The 19404-nt window shown below is 42.7% G+C and overlaps 2 long non-coding RNA genes across 2 annotated transcripts; one reads left to right on the top strand and one right to left on the bottom strand.

Moving 5' to 3' along the window:
* The first annotated feature begins 6739 nt into the window (after nt 1–6739).
* On the top strand, nt 6740–13380 carry LOC129384047 (uncharacterized). Its single transcript, XR_011890001.1, has 2 exons — nt 6740–6825; nt 11724–13380. It is a non-coding gene; the product is annotated as an uncharacterized lncRNA (long non-coding RNA).
* Nucleotides 13381–15903: 2523 nt separating this feature from the next.
* Nucleotides 15904–17751, bottom strand: LOC126528116 (uncharacterized). The gene is made up of 2 exons (XR_007598876.3): nt 17400–17751; nt 15904–16012 (listed from the first exon to the last, which is right to left on the bottom strand). It is a non-coding gene; the product is annotated as an uncharacterized lncRNA (long non-coding RNA).
* Between the last annotated feature and the right edge of the window lie 1653 nt (nt 17752–19404).

Raw genomic sequence — 19404 nt, 5'->3', positions numbered from 1 at the left:
ACATACGAGGGGTTCGTCTTTTTAATAGGCTGGATTGAATCGGCTACATTGGGCCCCATCGTTGCCGCCAGTGTACTATACTTCTGAGTACAGCGCCGTACATAGCGATGAATCTGCAGCCTGATTTCCATACCATGTTTGACCGATGCAAATGGTGTCAGCTGTCTCTGAATGACTGTTGATCATCAATGAACTTCGTGTACCGCTTCGCTGGAACTCACAAACAGGGTGTCGAAGAGCAAGGATTGCATCGTGTGAAACCGGAAGGGGAACAACAACGGCGCAGTGTTTAGCGTCCTTTAATAATGGACGCAGTGGCCGCGATGGGAAGTGTGAATTTGCGCTAGTACTAAGCGTAGATAACGTGTCATTATTTTGAATACGGAAGGAATTTACGTTTACTGTGTGATTTATCCCTTCTACAGTGGCACCTAGCTGGCGTGGTTCTGGTGGGTCTCATCTGAACAACTGCTCGACATGTAGGAAGTGGTTCCCGAGACTGCTAGGAAAAGGCTGCATTCTGCACCGAACACAAATAGGTTGATGTTTTTGATAACGCGCGCGCCATTCATGAATGAGCTAGAGCAAAAATTTATAGTCTTTGACGGTGTGTCGCGGGAATTTCGCTACGCCTGCTGCCTTGAGAGCCAAGCTGTCACTTGTTGCATAACAAACCAGTGTGAGGGACTTGTTCACTTTGTTCGAAAACGGCGACACAGGCATTGTAACAGTTTTTTCTGCCTATCACAGCCTTGTCAAGCTACTGACAGCAGCTTCCAGCTGACAAATCTCTCCAAAAAGCTTTCTTGTTTTTTTCTTCTCACTTTCTGGGAATTCATAATATAGTGAATTTAATTGGACAGAGTGACTGGTAACGAGGCGGCATTACTGTAGAAACTTTGGGACACCTACTGCTTCCAAGAGCCAGCCGCCATTTCCTGCCCTTGCAACACGGTTTCACAGTAGTATAATGACGGAATGCTGCGTAGTTGGATCGAAGACAGAATAGGACTGTCTAAGCAGGATAAGTAATCAAAATAACCCATAGTCAATCTAGTCATATGGTCTTTCACTTTGTGCTTAACCACAGCCTCCTGTGTTTTCGTTCCTGTCATTGCTAGGGTATGTAAACTTTCTTCACACACTACTGAACGAGAAGAAGGGGAATTGAGGCGCCCGAATTTCGGTTAATCACAATCATATAAAACCAACATACAATGAAACTAACGAAAGCACAGCATAAATTACTTGTTTTGAATTCAGATGTAGAAAATGATGTAGTGAAGTGAGATGAAACTAGACTAAAAAATCTCTTGCCGCAAGTAGAATACAATCCCACGTCTTTATAATGCGTGCAGTGTTATTACCAATTGAGCTACTGTAACACTGTTTTCACCAGTCATGGTGGCTTAGCGGCTTTGGTGTTGTAATACTAAGCATGAGGTCGCAGGATCAAATCCTGGCTGTGATGGCCACATTTTGATGGCGGCGAAATGCAAAAATGCTCATGTCTTGTGCGTTGGGGGCACGTTAAAGATCCCCTGGAGTCCTCCACCACAGCGTGCCTCATAATCAAATCATGGTTTTGGCACGTAAAACCCCAGAATTCATTCATTCATTCAGCGCTGTTTTGCTATTTAATATGTGAGCTAGATCTAGCCCTGAGAGTGCTAGCCAGTGCCACAACTCGATGGCCATGGCGGCAGATGTAGAACATCCTTTCTACTGCACTATACTGCTGCTTCTGTATGCAACTCAAATTGCAGCAATAACTTGCACGAAAAACATGCTTATGCCACCCTTAGTTTGCCTCAGAAATTACGACCAGCTTCTAGAAAAGTGGCATCCTTAAAGTGAACATTGGCTTTCATGTTTTGGCAAGATATCAGTGTGGCTCTAAAAATCATGTATGTATGTGCGTGCGTGTGTGCGTGTGTGTGTGTGTGTGTGTGTGTGTGTGTGTGTGTGTGTGTGTGTGTGTGTGTGTGTGTGTGTGTGTGTGTGTGTGTGTGTGTGTGTGTGTGTAGTAAAATTTGATATAGCAAACTTCACTTAATGATACCTTGATGTAATAAAACATTTAACTTTTTATAACTTCTTGTCCACAGAACACTGTGTATTTTGAACCTTGGTATATTGAAGTGTGTTTATCCACAATTTTAAATGAACAAAATTTTGATATATAGTGAAGTGCCAATTATACCTACTTCCTTATGTCAAAAGATATATGTGTTATACTTTATTGGCTACACAGTGATCTTTCACACTCTTTAAAGAATTCTGTGTATGCAAACAAACTGCTTATTTGTTCCTAATGCTCCATTTGTGCTTTTAAGAAATAAGGCTTCATAATGTGCAATGTAATGAAAGAACTTTGCTATTGTTACGAATGCTAGGTTGTGAACCTCGTTTTTTAGGGGTAGTGAGAACATCTGCTCATTATTCAAAAACTGTAGGTTGTGTTCGCCGACCTCTAAGGGTGTTACATGCCCTCTCCAATCGTCTGTGTGCCACTGCATTTGAGACATTCAACTTTTCTGTCTCCTCCCAAGATGTGCCGTGGAAATGACTTGAATGCCTGCAGTGATAGAGCAATGGAATGGAGCACTGGCTGTTTTGGGGAGACTGTGCACCATTGTTACAAAGAATGTTAATCCATCCTCGGGCACAATTTGTGCAAAAATCTCACATTTTTTTAACTGAACAACTTGCAAATGACTAATGTCACAATGTCTCTGTACTTCTCACTGGACGCACAAATGGCAGGATATGCAAATGCCCTTGTCGTCTTTCAAGTACCCAGCAACATCATTTGGCCTGGAAACCAGTTTGAGATAGTAGACCGAAAGTGAAGTCTTGTGAATGGCGCTGCTGTTTTTCACGGTGGGCGTTTTCAGCAGCCAAGTGCACTGCACACAAGGGGTGAGCAATGAGTTCTGCTGGAATTTACAATGTGGACGTTTCTTTTTTCTTTTCGCTTACAAAGGTTATTTCTGATGAAACCATTGGGATTTTTGTTGTAGCCTTATGCCATTCTTGAGGTAGATGCTGTCGTTCTTTTCTTTATTCCTAGGACCTCCACCATCTTGCATACTTATGCAGGGCTCATTTGCTTATTCAGTGCTCCTGGACTTCGAGTTGGTTAATTTCTACCTTCTACTTTCCTCATCATTAGCTCAATTGATAAAGAGACCTCCCCAGAAAGGTAGTTGTGATGCCATGCTCAGTTCCCAAACAAAAGCAAATTTTATTCGGACTGCAAATGTTTCTTTTTGAGAAATTTGTATAGATCTCTTTTTTATACTTGTCAACTATCCTTGCATGACCTCTCACTTGGCAAGCATCTTATCACAGTGAAGCCGAGCGATTTGATATTTTAGAAGTGTGATCTAGCAGTCTACATTGTCACTCCTCCTTGGGGTCCCTTTAAGACCTTGCATTTCTTAAGGATTGCTATTCCTCACTCCACAGTACATGAAACCAGGCTTTCATCTTTAGAAGGAAAGAAAGAAAGGTGGCAAGACTTTGCCTAGCAGCTGACTTAGCAATGATTAGGAACCTGCTTGAAGGTCTGGTCTTAACATTCGAGCCAGCTTTGTGTTAAAGCATCAATTACTGAACAGTAAATGTGAAATGCGACCAGTCTCCTTTCAGCTTGTGTGTTACTTGCAGTGTGAATGGTGGCAGATCTCTATGGGAAGAACTGCAGGGTGCTCAGGTACACTCAAAAGTAATTCACAGTGTCAACACGCACTCATCAGACCAAAATTGCCTGCATTCACCTAGAGATTAGAGCACCCGAGTGTGTGTTTTTCAGAGTGGTGGTTCGATGCTGTCTCTCTTGCATGGTAATCATAAGGAGAGCAGAGGCTCTTTGGTCAACATGTGAGCACATGCTGAAGCAACACACTCATGCAAAACCCATTTTACAGTTAAACTCATTTTAGGCTGTACTCAAACCATGCAGCAATAATTTCTGTGGCTGGTACCTTTCTTTGAACTCTCTGCACAATGATCCCACAGGATTTCTGGAACAAGGGCCTTGCTGTGGTCCTGGGCATATTCTTCTAGAGAAAGAAAAGTGGCCCACAAGAATGACGATGATAATGATGACTACTGTGTGCGAATTCTTGAAGGGCAGTTTGGCTGGTGTACCTGTATTCTCTGAACATGTTGGTACCTGAAAGCACCCTCGATCATCTGTACACTTAAGATATTCCCTTTTGTCAGTGGCACTTTACATTTGTAAAGCTTTGTAAATATGTGTCCTGCTCTCTACAGTTGAAGAGTCCTCATTACATGTGATTACTGAATGCATGGCATGAAGTGTAATAGACCTGGCCACTTGCGGCACTTCTTTACCTTGACTCCACTTCTCTGTGCCTTGATTTTACAGGCATCAAGGCAGATGCACTACCCAAGGAAAACGAGATGGTAGAAGATTATGTCAGAGGAACTGATGACAACCTTTTATCTGCAAATGTCTGCAAACAAGCATGAACACCAAGTTCACTTGCAGCATCACCAGCAGATGCATAGTGTCCACTACAACAGATGTATGAGTGGTGCTGCTGCCTACTTGTGCACCTTCTTTTGATGCCATTTTGTCACATTCCCTGTCAACTTGTCTTTCTGGTGATAACGGTAGAATGTTTGTTCTTTTGTATAGTGAGCCCTGTCAGTCCTTCTCATTGTCACCGAGTTTGGTGCAATTCAGCAGCACTTTCTGTTTTGTGTCACTAGCTCTGTGTTGTGACTGAGTCTGTTGGTTGCTGCTGGTAGGCATTGGTCAGTGATGTCGAGTGCAGTAAGCAGCATAAGGGCTTTTACAGTTGCATTGTATGATGTGTTCCTGGTCATTTTCGGCTGTCTCTTCATAACCACTACAACTTCAACAGCATAAGGCATTTACCATTACTGGCACCTTTCTGTTTCACATTTCATCTTGCTGCTTGTGTTCCTGTTGCTATTTTTTATCATAGTCTGCTTTGTTCTTTCATTGCACCTAATTGACATAGACAAAGTATTTGTTCATCACAGTTCTTATCTTTCAACTCACAATGGCAATTTTAGGGAACAAAAGTTACGAGTGTGTAAGCAGTGCCCATGAAAGTATGAAATGTGCTTTTTAATAAATGTAAAGGTTTTAGTTCTAAGCTTCTTTGTAAGCTGCGGCTTCAAAAACTGCTCAAGATAAAAATTAATGTCAGGTGTAAATGTTTTCTTTCGAGACCCCATAGAATGTATTCTACTGTTGTTGTTTCTGCTTTTTTGACATACTTGTTATGCTGAATATGAACATGCAACATGAATGCTTTGAAACATGAATTCTTCATGACATAAAAATTCACAGCATGAAAGCGTTTAGTGCTCCAAATATTTTGTGCAAGTCAAATGACGAACCATCCTAACTTCCTGCATTTATAAAAAATTCCTACTCTTCATCGAGGAAACAAAGAAAGTAAGAGAGGCCCTGACATCACGTTTCTGAAGCCAGAAGTGCAGCCATTTTGGTGTGCCATCTCTCTTTGCACCTTCACTCAGCTTGCCGAAGCAGATAGGCGTGAGCTTTGAACCTGCTGTGAGGTGCCGGAAGTGTGTTCTGCTGACACATGCTAGAACATAGGCTACGAAACTTCTGCAACACTTTTAGTGAAGCAGACACACTTCTGTCTTTTTCCGTGACACACTGAAGATGACGAAGACCCGCGCCATGATTGATTGATTTGCTTGAGTGTCGCTGTGGCTGGATGACACTCACACTTACAGACCCAAAACGCAATGTTCGAGCTTACACACATCCCACACTCCAGAGTCAGCTTGTCTCGCGAACAGAACGTGCTGCGAGAAAGACACGGGGCTGAAAAACCTTATCTCACTTTTCAGAGGCCGAGAGCAGCAGCGAGAGCTTCAGGAGCACATTGACGTTTGGGGTACCAATCTCAGTGCTCCTTTATGAAAAACAGCACATTACTTCCGCCACACTTTCTCCAACACATCTGTGCTGACCAGGGCCTCTCCTACACTTTCCTTCCTCTGTGCTTCCCTACAGTTATCTACTCCAGTACTGTTTCTTCTTTGTGACGTCGTTATGTCAGTGCTATAGATCTTATGAAGGCTTCCAAGCAATTTGTATTTACAGTTACTTAAATGTACACGCACATACATACATACATACACATACATACATACATACATACATACATACATACATACATACATACATACATACATACATACATACATACATACATACATACATACATACATACATACATACATACATACATACATACATACATACATAAACCTGAGGAGAGCTGCGTACGAATGATTGTGCCAAGCCTTAGTGTGGGAAAGCACTGCAGAGAACAAGCAGCAACAGTACCGTGGGTACTTACAGCAAATGAAGCAGAGAGAGAGAGAGAACCCTTTAATGAAAGGCAGAGATTTTAGCCAGCGTTCACTGCTCAGTGTCAATATAGTAAAGATGCTGTCAACTACTTACACACATACTCAACTACCTACTTACGTTACCCTGTATGTGCAACATATACAGGCCATTTGATCAGCCTTGCTGTTTTGCAACCAGTCGCATCTTCTGTCTTGCAGGTTCTGCTAGACTGCTACAGCACAATGCTTATCAGCTCAGTGATGGCGCATCTACCAGACAAGTAGGGCTGCATTGCTCCCTCTTTCCACCTGGTGGGAGTGACCTGAGCTACCATGAGGGTGTGCATGGTAATGAACGGTTCACATGTGGTTACTGCAAAAAGGTCTTCAAGAAGAGGGGAACCCTGACCGTTCACCTCCGCGTCCACACCGGTGAGAAGCCGTTCCAGTGTCACCTGTGCCCCAGGAACTTCACGCAGAGGGCCACTCTCATGTATCACATGCGAACACACACCGGGGAAAAGCCTTATCAGTGCCGCTATTGCCCCAGGGCCTTTTCACGAAAGATGCTGCAGAAAAACCATGAGCGCAGCAAGCACTTGAAGCATTTGACCACTCTTTGATGATGCTTGCCACCTTTTGCTGGCATTTTATGTGACACGCCTCAATGGTTGACTTTGGGAGGCATGTGCATCTACTTTTATTTGCTGTGATGCATTTGCCAAAAAATAAGATGTGTCTGTACATTTTCCAGGACAGATTGCAATGTTTCCTCCTAAAGTGAAGGTTTATAAAGCAATGTCCAAGAAAAAGCTAAATAATTGCCACAGCCAGTTAACCCTTGTTCAAGAAGTATAGCAAGTACATTCCCGTAAGGCAGCCCATATTCCTCACTGAAAATCTATGCTGAGTGCCGATGTTGCAAAATGTCTACTTTTTTTCTGGCTCCTTTGCATTGAAAACTTTCACAGTTAGCTGTTCCTATCCTGCAACACTTAAGCATTTCATGAAGCATGGACATGGACTGTGTAATTAGAGGCCTGATTAACAATGCATTATGATGTAGGTAGCTGCCACTAGGTAAAAGACTTTTGTAGCAAAACTATCCCAGTATGAAAGCTGTTGCAATTAATTTCCTGAGCTTAGTACTATCATTCCCATGTCCCCTTTTTTAAGTGATTGTAAGAGCCTCAAACATGGGAACTGTGTTCCACAACATTAATACAGGCTGCTGAGAGGAATTTTTGGACATATGTTTAAGAATTATATGCTATATAATGTGTTCATGTCATTGGGGAAACAGCCTTGATACATATTGTACCTCTAACATCTGGCACAGTGTTGTTTGGCTATGAAAAAGGATGACTTCCATTTTCCCCGTGAATTTCCAATGGTTGCACATCCTTGGTGTGTTCCTGTCTGGTGTAGTTTGACCTCGTAACAAATGTGAGGCCACAGACTTCCTGAGTAGCGCCTTATGGATGACAGTTTCATTTCCAAGATCACGCAGACAGTAGCAGCAAGTAAGTGCATATCAAATACATAACAGTGATGGTGCCGGTGTTTTCGTTGGCCACTCGACAAGCTTTTCCTGGCGCATTGCAGGGGCTTTTCAAGTGACTTCCTTGTATGTAGCAGCATATTGCAGTGGCACGAAGGGGCAAGACTTTCTGTTTCTGTCTTGTCTGGCATGGGTTGAGGTGGAGGGTGCTGCAGGGAGTAGTGACTGCACAAAAAAGAAAATTTTGCTTTGAAGAGAGTCTGCCATATGATTCTAACATTCTTCTGGAAGTGCGAAGTGTCCTTAGCAGCAATCTGTCTCTTACTTCCTGTGCATAAACCACAAAGGAAGGAATGAAGTCAAGAAATTTACAAATACAGGACTGGTGTAGCAAGCACAGAGAAAGAGCATTAATTGGAGACCGTTTGGAGATGCTTTTGTTTGTACTTAAGTACCCGAACATCACCCTGTCGTGCTGTGGACTTACTGGATGATGATGGCGACAGTGATCGCGATTAGTGTGCACAGAGTGCTTGTGTCTATTACAAACACTGTGTAAGTGCTAGTACCTTACAGCTTGAAGGAGCCGTCCGATCTGTGTGCTGCTTATCATCCACACACAGTGGAGCGGGTACAAGTGTTACTCTTTACCTCAATTATTGGTTTTCTACCCCCTGTCCTCTCTTGCCCTCACCCTTATATATAAAAAGTTTATCCACCCTCCTTTGCCTTCACAAAGAACTTATCCGCCCTCCCTCACTCTCGCCCTCAGGTCGAAAAGCCTACCTTCCTTCTCTTACCTGTGGTTTGTTACAATTTCATACCATTTACTCACCTAGTGAGGTTAGTTGACAATTATGATTGTCTGCCATGCCATTACAATTGTCGGAGTGTGCCACATTGCTTTGCTTATATGGACATTGGCTAAAGCAGCTGACTAAACCTAAAAATTAAGCCATCCGCAATGCTCGCATTGTTCCTCAAGTTGCTGGGATTTCAAAATGGAGAGCTTGTTGGCATTTGTGGTGGGATACTATTAAACTATCTGTTATACTAATCAACTACCCTGTTGTGCTTATTCGAGATAATTAGCATGACATTATAGACGTTAAGCTAAAATGCATGCTTACTGTAAATAAAATCCCTCTACCACTGTTGCCACGTGCCAACTGAAACAAAAAGTAAATCAGTTTTCGTACTGTAATATAGCTTTAGCTATATTTATGTCATGTATTTTCTTCTTTTTAACGTTGCCTTCTCTAGGTCAAAAAGCGCCATCAATGTCTGAGAAGCCTCAAACCTCAAGTTTTTGTCTCTCTCTAATCAGAGCAAGAAAAGTAAATTCCAGAAAGCTTCTTTCGGATAAAGGAGCATGCTTAGTTGTGGTAACTGGCGAAAAAAAAAAGAAACATCAGAGTGACGTCAAAAAGTCACCATCCCTGTTCCCACTTTCATTACTGCCACAGCCTCCAGTCTACAACTTTATCTACAGCTTACATCAACAGCCATTTTTACAACTGAGGTCAGTTACAAATAGGGGCTTCAGTGTACATCGGAGCTCAACAGCCTTCCTGCTGGTGCACTTCAAAACTTTAGTCCTTAAACCCATCACGCATCTGGTCTAAGTGACTTCTCTGCACTTCAGCCATGACGACGTTCAACGAACTTAGTTTCACTGCCTGGCTCGAAGGACTTTCCCACCCCCGCACCCGGGGCTGAGCCGAGTGGAGGCGGTGCTGTTCAGACAATTGCAAACTGGTTCTTTACCCACCCCAGTGTTAATGAATCATCTGTACCCGAAAGTATATGGGAGTGATGTGTGCCGCGTGTGCCAGCGGGTAAGGGCCACCCTGACGCACATCCTATGGGATTGCACCAAGTTCCTCGACGAAGTTTCGACAAGTACAACGATTCTGCCGTGACTCACGGCTGCGGCGGAATGCTAGGATCACAAAATCCAAATCTGGGCCCAGCAGGTCTCGGCGACTCTTGAAAGACAAAGGCCGAGCGAAACTGACGGAACGTTGCCCCTCAGGGCGACCGACCGTGGGAGTAGCACACGCTGGAGTTGAGTAGAGGCCACCCGCTGAGAAGAGGTCAGGGCCCGCGTCGCGGCGCCATTTAGTCATGGTGTCGTTCTGCAGGCGACTAAATAAAGTTGTTTCTCGCGCTCTCTCTCTGCACTTCAGCGATATGAATTGTGCCTTTCTCATTTAGTTTCACATTGTCACCCACCCTCACCTTAACACATGAGGGTGAGGGCAGATAAGAGAGGACGTCCTCATGAGGGACCACCCTTGTGAGGGTGCCAGTAATAGCAATTGACATATTGACTGTCTGCTGTCTCTTCATGACGGCAGAGAGTGAATATGACAGTTACTATTACTGGCGCCCTCTGTACACCAATCTTCACCTTTGCGCTTGTGTTATTTCTTCCGCCATTTTCATGGTTGCCTTTTTCACATTAGAAGTGTGACTGTGCCTTCATGCACTGAAATATACAGGAGCTGGGGCTTGCGTTAGCCTGTGGTCAGTGAAATATGCTGTGCAAAAAAATCGCACAATGTGCTTCCTCACAAATTTCATGCTGTCCTTGTATCCACTTTCTGTCTCAGACTTGTCCTTATTGCTGCACTCCTGGCAGCCATCCCTCTCAAATAGCATAAATAAAGCATAAATATGAGCAATCAAAGTAGAAGATGCGGTAATCTTGGTGTGTTTCTGCTAGTAGACAATGAAAAAGTAGGCGGAACAACAGAATGATTTGTCTCTTGTCGTTTCACTTTGCAGCAGGCAACTTATCCATTGCCTATTAACTGGCTCCCTTAGATTAATGTGCATCACTAACCCAATCATGTTTCTCGCTAAAAAGCACATTTCATTGTCTAAATTCACCACTGTGTGCAACATTTATGTGGTATTGCAGACACCTAGTATGACATTTATCATGCAGTTATGCCAGAACCGCGTGTCATGATATCAAATAATTGCAAGAGGTGATCTACTATGTTGCTTAATGTTCGTATTTGTGTGCCATTCCTGTTCATGTTGCACAAATGAAAAGCTGTTTCAGTGTAGCGTTTGTCCAATGACACTCAGCCGCAAGTCGTATCGTGCTAGAAATTGTGCAACGACACGCTTAGCTCAAGCCTTCTTCCAGCCTTTGTTATGTGCAGTTCATCTAAAGACCACTTCGATGGTATTGCATAATGGGTGGAAAGATAGTGAAACAGAAAGGCATAAGTCTGCAAACACATGCCTTTTTGTTTTTAAACAGCAGATGTTCTTCGCTGTCGATCATGAGAATGTATGTGGGCAGCATATGGTAGTCGTTTGGCAGAAACTGTTATTCCATCCTGTTTGCACAGGACAAGATCGGTGCGAGGAACACGTTGCCAGGAAACTTTGCTGCGAGGTATGATGTATGCTGTGCAAATCAATGCGTTTGTAAAGCTTCCAAATGAAGCATCCTTTTCCCACCAACTCACCGACACGACCTGCACACCAAAAGGCCTTTTACTATTTTTCATTTTCTTATTTTTCATAACCTGTTTTCTAATTACCTCTTGTGCTACCATGTGATACACCAATACCATTCACTGACAATTGACAGCCAACATGCTCACTAGTGCAGAAAACAGCAGGTATCATGCTTGGTTCAGAATGTGAAAATTTGAACAGCACAAAGGATGGGACACGTAAGAACACAATTGACGAAGCATTTGCGCTCTTATTTGTCCCATCCTTCGTGCTGTTTAGACTTCGATATATGTACCGGTTAGCCCACGTCAACACTCTGGTTCAGAATGTGTCACTTTCTGTGGCGCAGACACCGTCGTCATGATTTGCTACCCGGAAGTGTCCCCTCAACTATGCTCATACATGGGAAGGCATCTGCTGTAGCATCCTGTGTGCGGCTACGCCACAGCATCCCGCAACACATTGGATATTCACCAAAGAGAACATAATGAGAATTTCTTGAACAAGTGTGGCTACTGCGGCAAGATGTTCCCACTGAGGTACAACCTGGGTGTACATCTACGTGTCCACACTGGTGAGAGACCATTCTGCTGTCCCCTCTGCACTGTGCCCTGTGCACAGAAAGGGGTCCTTATGCGGCATATACAGTCGCACAGAGGCGAGAAGCCGTATCGGTGTAGCTTTTGTCCAATGCGGTTTGGCCGCAAAGCACACCAGAGGAGGCATATGAAGAGAAATTACACGTGGCAGGCTGCACACACTGTAGCAGTAAATGCTGGAGAACTAAGCAACACTTGAGCAAGGCGGAGTAGAAAACTGCCCCCTGCCATGTGAAGCTATCCATGACATCCTGTTTTGTTCTGCAGAGAGGTTGTACATGGGATGTCAACTTCCATATGCTCACTTCAGGGGGCACATACTTCGAGAATCATTCAAGAGTCTATTGTTTCACATGCTAGCTGTTAGCAGAGTCTTGCTTATATGTTAATTTTCCACACATTTACATTAAGTCCTTTATTTTTCCAACATATCCTTATTGCTAAATGCAATGTTTAACATTACAACTGACATATTTGTTGAGGTTTTGCCGGTTTATGCATTTATTGACTTCATCTGTTCTTAATGGGCTGTGTTGCTTCTTCGGAACATTGTAACATTTTCATTGTGTGCATTAATTTTTGTCACGGTTTCACTTGTTTTGCAGGCTTGTATCAGATGATTTATTGATTGCATCTTTTTTATTTATTTTCTTGTTGAAGCAGGTCACCACAATCTTTTGATTTTATATACAGTCAAACCTCCATTCATTGAAACCCAACTTTACAAAATTTTCTATCTGTGAAATATTTTTATTCCCAAATCCTATTTATAGACCTTGATGTGTCAAAAATCTTGAAGCAATGAAGCGAGTTGAATGTGTCATCTGAATCAATTATATTTCAAGGGAAAATATCCGTAAAGGAAAGAACATGTCACATCAAGTCAAGGTTGTGTTCAGAATTTTGCTAAATTTTACTAAAGTGTTGGAACAATGAATGCATTACCTTGCCAGTTTCACACTGGTGGTTTTCCTTTTATGTAACGGTTTATCGCAGTGTCTCGGTATCACAAGCTCAGTGTTGGCTTACAAGATGGTTCCATTCTTCCATCACAGCCAAGCTAAAAGAGGTGTTGTCTTCTCAGTTTAGCCTTATACCACAATTACTTATTCTGACAAAGCGCACGAAGACAAAATTTCCCATTTTTGGCTCTTGAATAATTGTTAGCCACATGAGTTTTGTCGATGTCAAATGAGACTGCAATCTCTTGGACTGTTAAACTGAGGTTTAATGTATTGTGTCTACAAGAGTGGTCTTCCTTTTTACGGAACTGCTTGCATTGCTTTTTATTGCTGCCTTGTATATCAAGAAAACAGAGCAGGTGATCCAGTTGTTTCCACTGGTGTAAGTCTTGAGCACTCACCATATATAAGAAGTGAGCAAATAAACGAAATTTCTAACTTGAAACGACCAGTTTTGCATTTGTGTACACAACAGTACAGATAGAAATTTGTAACGGCATGCCCAGGTCGTGAAGAAGGCTAATATTTCAAAACACCACAGTATTTCGTACATCTTATATGCCCGAGTGTAGGCATACAGCTGGAATTCCCACTCTGTATCCCTGGCGAAAAGTACCAGCAAAAAGTGCCCGCCTCACCACACAGTTTGACGAACATCCATTCAAGTGCTTACGCGTGGCCTCTTGACGAATTATGTAATGGATCAATTGAATGGCTATGCGCAATATACTGCAAAGGCAGGGAAAGTTGGGCTAGTTGGGGGAATTCTTGCTGGGCAGTGCATTTGCTCGACAGTGCCCAAGCAGATGAAGAATAAGGCATGCACATGAGCACTGATTCACAGCCACGAATTTATTGGTGAAAAAATGTAAACATAAATTAAAGAAGAAGACATTGATAGAGATAAAAACGGCACATGCATGACAATGCCTTTCGAGTACAACAAAAAGAAAAGATAAAAGGTAAACTTTGTCTTTTAGACGCAGAAAAGCAACAGTGCCCCCCCCCCACAAAGAAAGCTGGTTATAAAGAAATTCCTGCTACTGCAATAATCGTAGTCCTTTCCCACTAAGAGCAACTGATTGAGTGTTTGCTAAAGCACTTGTTCCATTTTCGACCGACTTGCAAGGCCTCCATGGTTTTCCTTATTTCCTAGTCTTCGTGACCAAACAAAATTGTAGTTTTCTCTGTTATCATATTGGAGGGGGAGCTTCCACATCTCCTACAAAGTGTAGGCAGGTGCAGGTCCCCCTGAAGCAAACATGATAATTGCTCTTTTAGCCATATGTAAACATGACAGAAATTGATCAGATGGGTTGAAATTTCCAATCCTGTGCAAGATCGACAGAGCCGCTTCATTATGTCGGAAGACTGCATTCACAAATTCTTGCAGTGCTTAGAAATAAAGTGTAATCAGATCCTCTGCACTAGTCATGTGAAACAATTTGCACGTAGCTGATCATCCAACATTGGGCTTTTAGAAATTGTTAATATATAGATGAACATGTTTGTATAACAGAAGCAAGTGGTGTGTACGATCCAATCACGTGCTCATTGACTGAAGCAAGGTAGTGACGATGGTGATGATACTAGTATAATGGCAGTGGCATGATGACTGACTCTTTTGTGGTACTACAGTAAAGAAACATCACGATGTTGTGCTGTACATATCACAACAGCAGGGTTGAAAGCCAATAACTCTCTTTTACTTATTTAGGTGCTCATTAAATAATCCTAAGTGGTGAAAATTAATCAAAAGCCATCTACTGTGGTGTCTCTCATACCTACTGTGTAGCTTCAGGATGTTAATCCACACAATTTAATTGTTAACACTCTTGGATACAAGGTGCATTCATGAAGTTTGTGTTACCAGCGCCATAAATTTGGAACAAGCGTACAAGAGAGGCATTGAAATGAGATCATGTCCCTCTAGCTTTGATGAAGTATAAGAATGAATTTCATAGCATTCATGATTAGTCTGTGCAAAAGCGCACCATGAATTTTTGGAGGCTATGCTGTGTTCGCAGCTTCCAAGATCGCACAGGGGCACCTTTGCTCTGGCCATTTCATTCGGCGCTCTCCCCAGGACAGTGTGGCTGTCGTAGTTCCGCCACACGCAGCAATGTTGTGCGCTGCAAGCCAACTGCCGAACATTGTATGCAGTGGCCAGTACTGCATGCAGTCTACAAGTTTTCGCGCATTTGCAAACATATTCCTTTTTGATGTGCCTTGCGAGGGATGATCACGGTGTGAAAACACCAGTTACCTCCCAGGTGAAAATGTTTTTACTTCCAGCTGGATTATGGAACTGGAAATTTCACCCAGCTGGATACTTTTCTAGCTGGGAAGGCAGCTGGAAAAAATCCAGCTGGGTGAAATTTCCGGTTCCATAATCCAGCTGGAATATATCCCAACTGGAACGTCTCCCAGCTGGATCCAGCTGCAAGAAATGCCAGCTGTAATTCAGCTGGAAGAGGTTCCAGCTGGATCCAGCTGCAAGAAATGCCAGCTGTAATTCAGCTGGAAGAGGTTCCAGCTAGAATCTCCAGCCCGGACTTTGCGTCTATAGTTCACGAGGGTTGCGATGTGGGCTTGCTGGTAATGCATCTTCAAGGGGAGTATGGTAGCGCGATTCAAAGACGGGACAAGAGAAGACACAAAGGGACACACACAGCGCTGTGTGTGTCCCTTTGTGTCTTCTCTTGTCCCGTCTTTGAATCGCGCTACCATACTCCCCTTGAAGTTGCGCCTATAGACTCACAGTCCGGGCTGGCACACAGCACTGGTCGCCATGGTGTTGAGCCATGCCCAGGTGAAATCCCAGGGTGTAACCTCGCATCAAGCAGGATACAAACTGGCTAGAACTCGCATGGATCAGCTTGCTGTCACAAGTCACAGTTAGTTCCTAATGTGACTGGCCACAGGACCAACTGGTCCGGTGAAAATACATGCAGGCAAAACAGCATGGTGCTGAAACTTGAAACCCTTTATTTGAACACTTGCAGCAAGGATTGTGAAAGCATATCTTGCAGCTCCCCAAGGTGTGAAATGCACTTGCACATCGCCTTGTACACCATCTGAAAGAAATATTTAGCCATAGTGAGTGAAATTTAAAGCAATCATGACTTCAATCCACTCAGTTCTAGTAAACAGTGAGCTTTACCAAAATCACGTGGATTGTATCAACAGCCTTTGGACAGTACCACAGTGTACCTTCATCACAGCCCCTTTTACAGTTTATGTGGTGCAAGGCCTCAACCTGAGCTCTCACGAGGCTCTCAACCTGAGCTGCAGGAGCTATGCAATGATTGTTAAATTGTTTAGCGCCATTGAGTGTTGCTTTAGTGTAAATAGAATTCAAATGAGCTCATTTGTATTTTGAACTTGGTGTGTGATGTAACTCAGGCTCCCAAGAAGCATTCTTCTGCTGAATAACACAAGAGCTTGAGGGCCAATCTTTAATGTTATTGCTGTTTTGCACCAATTCAAAAGCCTGCCATTCGAGGCTACGTGTTTGCGAGCACGCACTTGCAGTGAAAGCACAGCATAAATGTGCTTCTATTGCGTTGGGCAGATTGACATATACGCACTAGTATTTAATTGACGTTTGTGCAACATTGGGCACAAACACTGCACGGCACTATATTCAAATGGGCTATTGGAGACAAAAGGGGCTTACGCAAACTGGCAAGCACTTCACATATGCTGCGTGATAATTTTTAAGTTTTATGCAAGTTTTAACAAATCGCCTGTTGAAGATACCGTAATTCTAGTCCCTAAGCTGGGTCCTTCAGAGGAGATTACCTGCACGAAAAATCGAAACACATATTGAACTAATTTTAAAAAATTCAATAATTAACTTCCTAATTTATTACATTACGGCACATGTCACAATCTACGAATTGTAGCCATTGAGATTGCCAGGCGTATCCACTTGGACTTACTCTCCAGAATGACACCAGTTGAAAATATGTGTCATGAAACTCTCCGTAAAATTTGGTCTACTTACTTTTTTAACAAAACGCTCTTTTATGTATTGGAGCACAAAAGTAACTGGAACGCCCATTTATTTCGCCTCGCACTTCAGAAAATTATATATCGAAACTGGCGTAATTCTGGAAATTCATTTAAAGTGGATGCATCTTGCAAACTCACAGGCTACAATTCGTTAATTTCAATATGTGCAGCAAGGTTAATTTGTCAATTTTTGCTAATTACTTGAAGATGTCTTTCGAGTTCGCCTGCTAATAATGTCTACCTCTTCGAAAAATTCAGCTCAGCGACAAGAATTATGATATCTGCCACAGGCCATTTCTACAAATTCCGCAAAACATAAAAATGATCAACCTGTATACGAACATCACGTACAGCAGGGACCTATGACATCATGCTCAAGCGTGCCAACATTCAGGATAAAAACAAACATTAACTTACGCTCAAAACATAAGCAAGTGAAATAATTACCTCCAAATTGTAGAATCCGGGCTGGAGAAAACGGTGCTCTTCGATCCGCACTGGTGAATCACAACACCACAAAGTACAGCAATAACAACCGTTGATACCCGCTTGCCTGTACTTGTAACGCCGTCCAGAGAAGAAACTGTCCAAAAATATTTACTTCATGCGCAAGATCATGCAGGTTCCTCACAAAAACTTGATCACGCGCACACCCGAGAGACTCTCGTTGTCTCACAAAATTGCCTCGCCGTGTGTACCGTGACAGATTCCGCCATGTGCTGTACGAAACTAGGGCCACTGTGGCGTCGTCATATTTTTTATATTCGGACTGCATCTGTAATGCTGCTGTTTGCTGCGAATAAAAATTCGAGCTTTTCCTAGAAATGCTTATATTGCAATATCAGGCTATTATTTTATTATTAGTGTCAAAAGAGCACATCAAGACAAGATACGAGACTAAAGCTACTAAGCATACAACAAAAATGGCGGCGATTGTAGCGGCGTCGTGCAGGAAGGAAAAGATAGGAGCAGCGGTCATTGCAGCCTGATAACTGCTGAAGGTGCCACATGTTAAGGCTCCTTTTTGTTAGGGAAGGAATTGCTATATTGTAAACACTAGTCGTTTGCGCAACGGCTCATCATGACCAATCGGGCAAGCTCCTCGCTAGACGACGTCGACAGTGTAGCAAGATAGCACAGTGTCGATCAAGAGCGCGTCGCTTTTGTCTACTACAAGTAAGGTTCAATAAAAGTGGCAGTTTTCCTGGAGATATATTTTTTGGCAACTTCTACTTTCGATTGCAATCGATCCCGATTGAGCCCCATCGCGATCAAAGGTACCCTGAGTGACGAGCATTTCCATGCAGTTCATGCAATTAATTACGATTGTTGTCACAACACAAACGAATAAAAATATATATATATATTTTTTTTTTGCTGCTGCTGCAAGAGTAAAAGCTCTTCGTTCTGATACAAACACCACCTAGGGCTAAATATGGACATGTTGCAGATACAAAAAATGTCAATGCAAGTGGGAAGCTCCACTTTCCAGTCGATAGATTCTACTTCCGGCTGGAAAATGCTCCATCCAGTTGTTTCCAGTTGGAAGCGCTGTTTCCAGCTAAAAAATGCTGTATCCAGTTGTTTCCAGCTGAAGCTGGAAAACTTCCAGCTGGAAGTGCTGCTTCTAGCTGGAAAACTAGCTGAGGTGGATTCCACTTCAAGCTGGAAAGTGCCATTTCCAGCTGGCTCTGGAAAATTTCCATCTGGAAGGGCTGATTCCAGTTGGAAACCTGGCTGGGAAGACCATTTCCAGCTAGAAATTCAGAGCCCATTTTCATGTGGGCTACATGTGCTTGAAAAATAAATAATACCAATGATTTATTTATTTGCAGAAAAAATTACATACCAGCAATACACGCCACCTTAATCGACAGTGGCCCATCAGCTAAATGTCTTGTGACGACAGACTTAATGCATGTCAAGTTCACTGAGATGCACTCCAATGTCCAGCTGCAGAAACAAATTAACCTTTTGAACCTGCCACAGATAGTAATTTTGTTAATTAACAAGAGATTTGCAATACAATGTGTGGCCTACGAAAGAATTCGTAGTCGGTCAAAATAAAACTTCGGCCTCAAAATAAGGTAGAAAGATCTGATACTGTAATTCTGATACTGATCTGAAGAGTAATTCATTAGTGAATATGCAATGAAATTACACAACTTACTCTTGAATATACCATGTGTTTCAAGTAACTAGTGCCAAAATTTTAAAATATTGAAGTGACATGCGGCTGGACACAGCCAAGGTAATGTTGTTTGCTGTCATTTGGACAAATTCAGACTAGTCTTGTATATTGCCTAATTACATAATTAATTATTAAAGTTAATCAATGTTTCAAATAATATATCCAGAGCAAAAGTGTCAACAAGAAAATTGTGGAGCATCCTGAAAAATTCGCTATTCAGCTTTCTGTTGCTCAGACGAATTTACGCCGTCGGCGTGATGT

The sequence above is a fragment of the Dermacentor andersoni genome, chromosome 9, assembly GCF_023375885.2.
Source record: "Dermacentor andersoni chromosome 9, qqDerAnde1_hic_scaffold, whole genome shotgun sequence".
NCBI lineage: Eukaryota > Metazoa > Arthropoda > Arachnida > Ixodida > Ixodidae > Dermacentor > Dermacentor andersoni.
The sequence above is the reverse complement of the archived record's forward strand: the minus strand, read 5'-3'. Positions and strand labels throughout refer to the sequence as shown.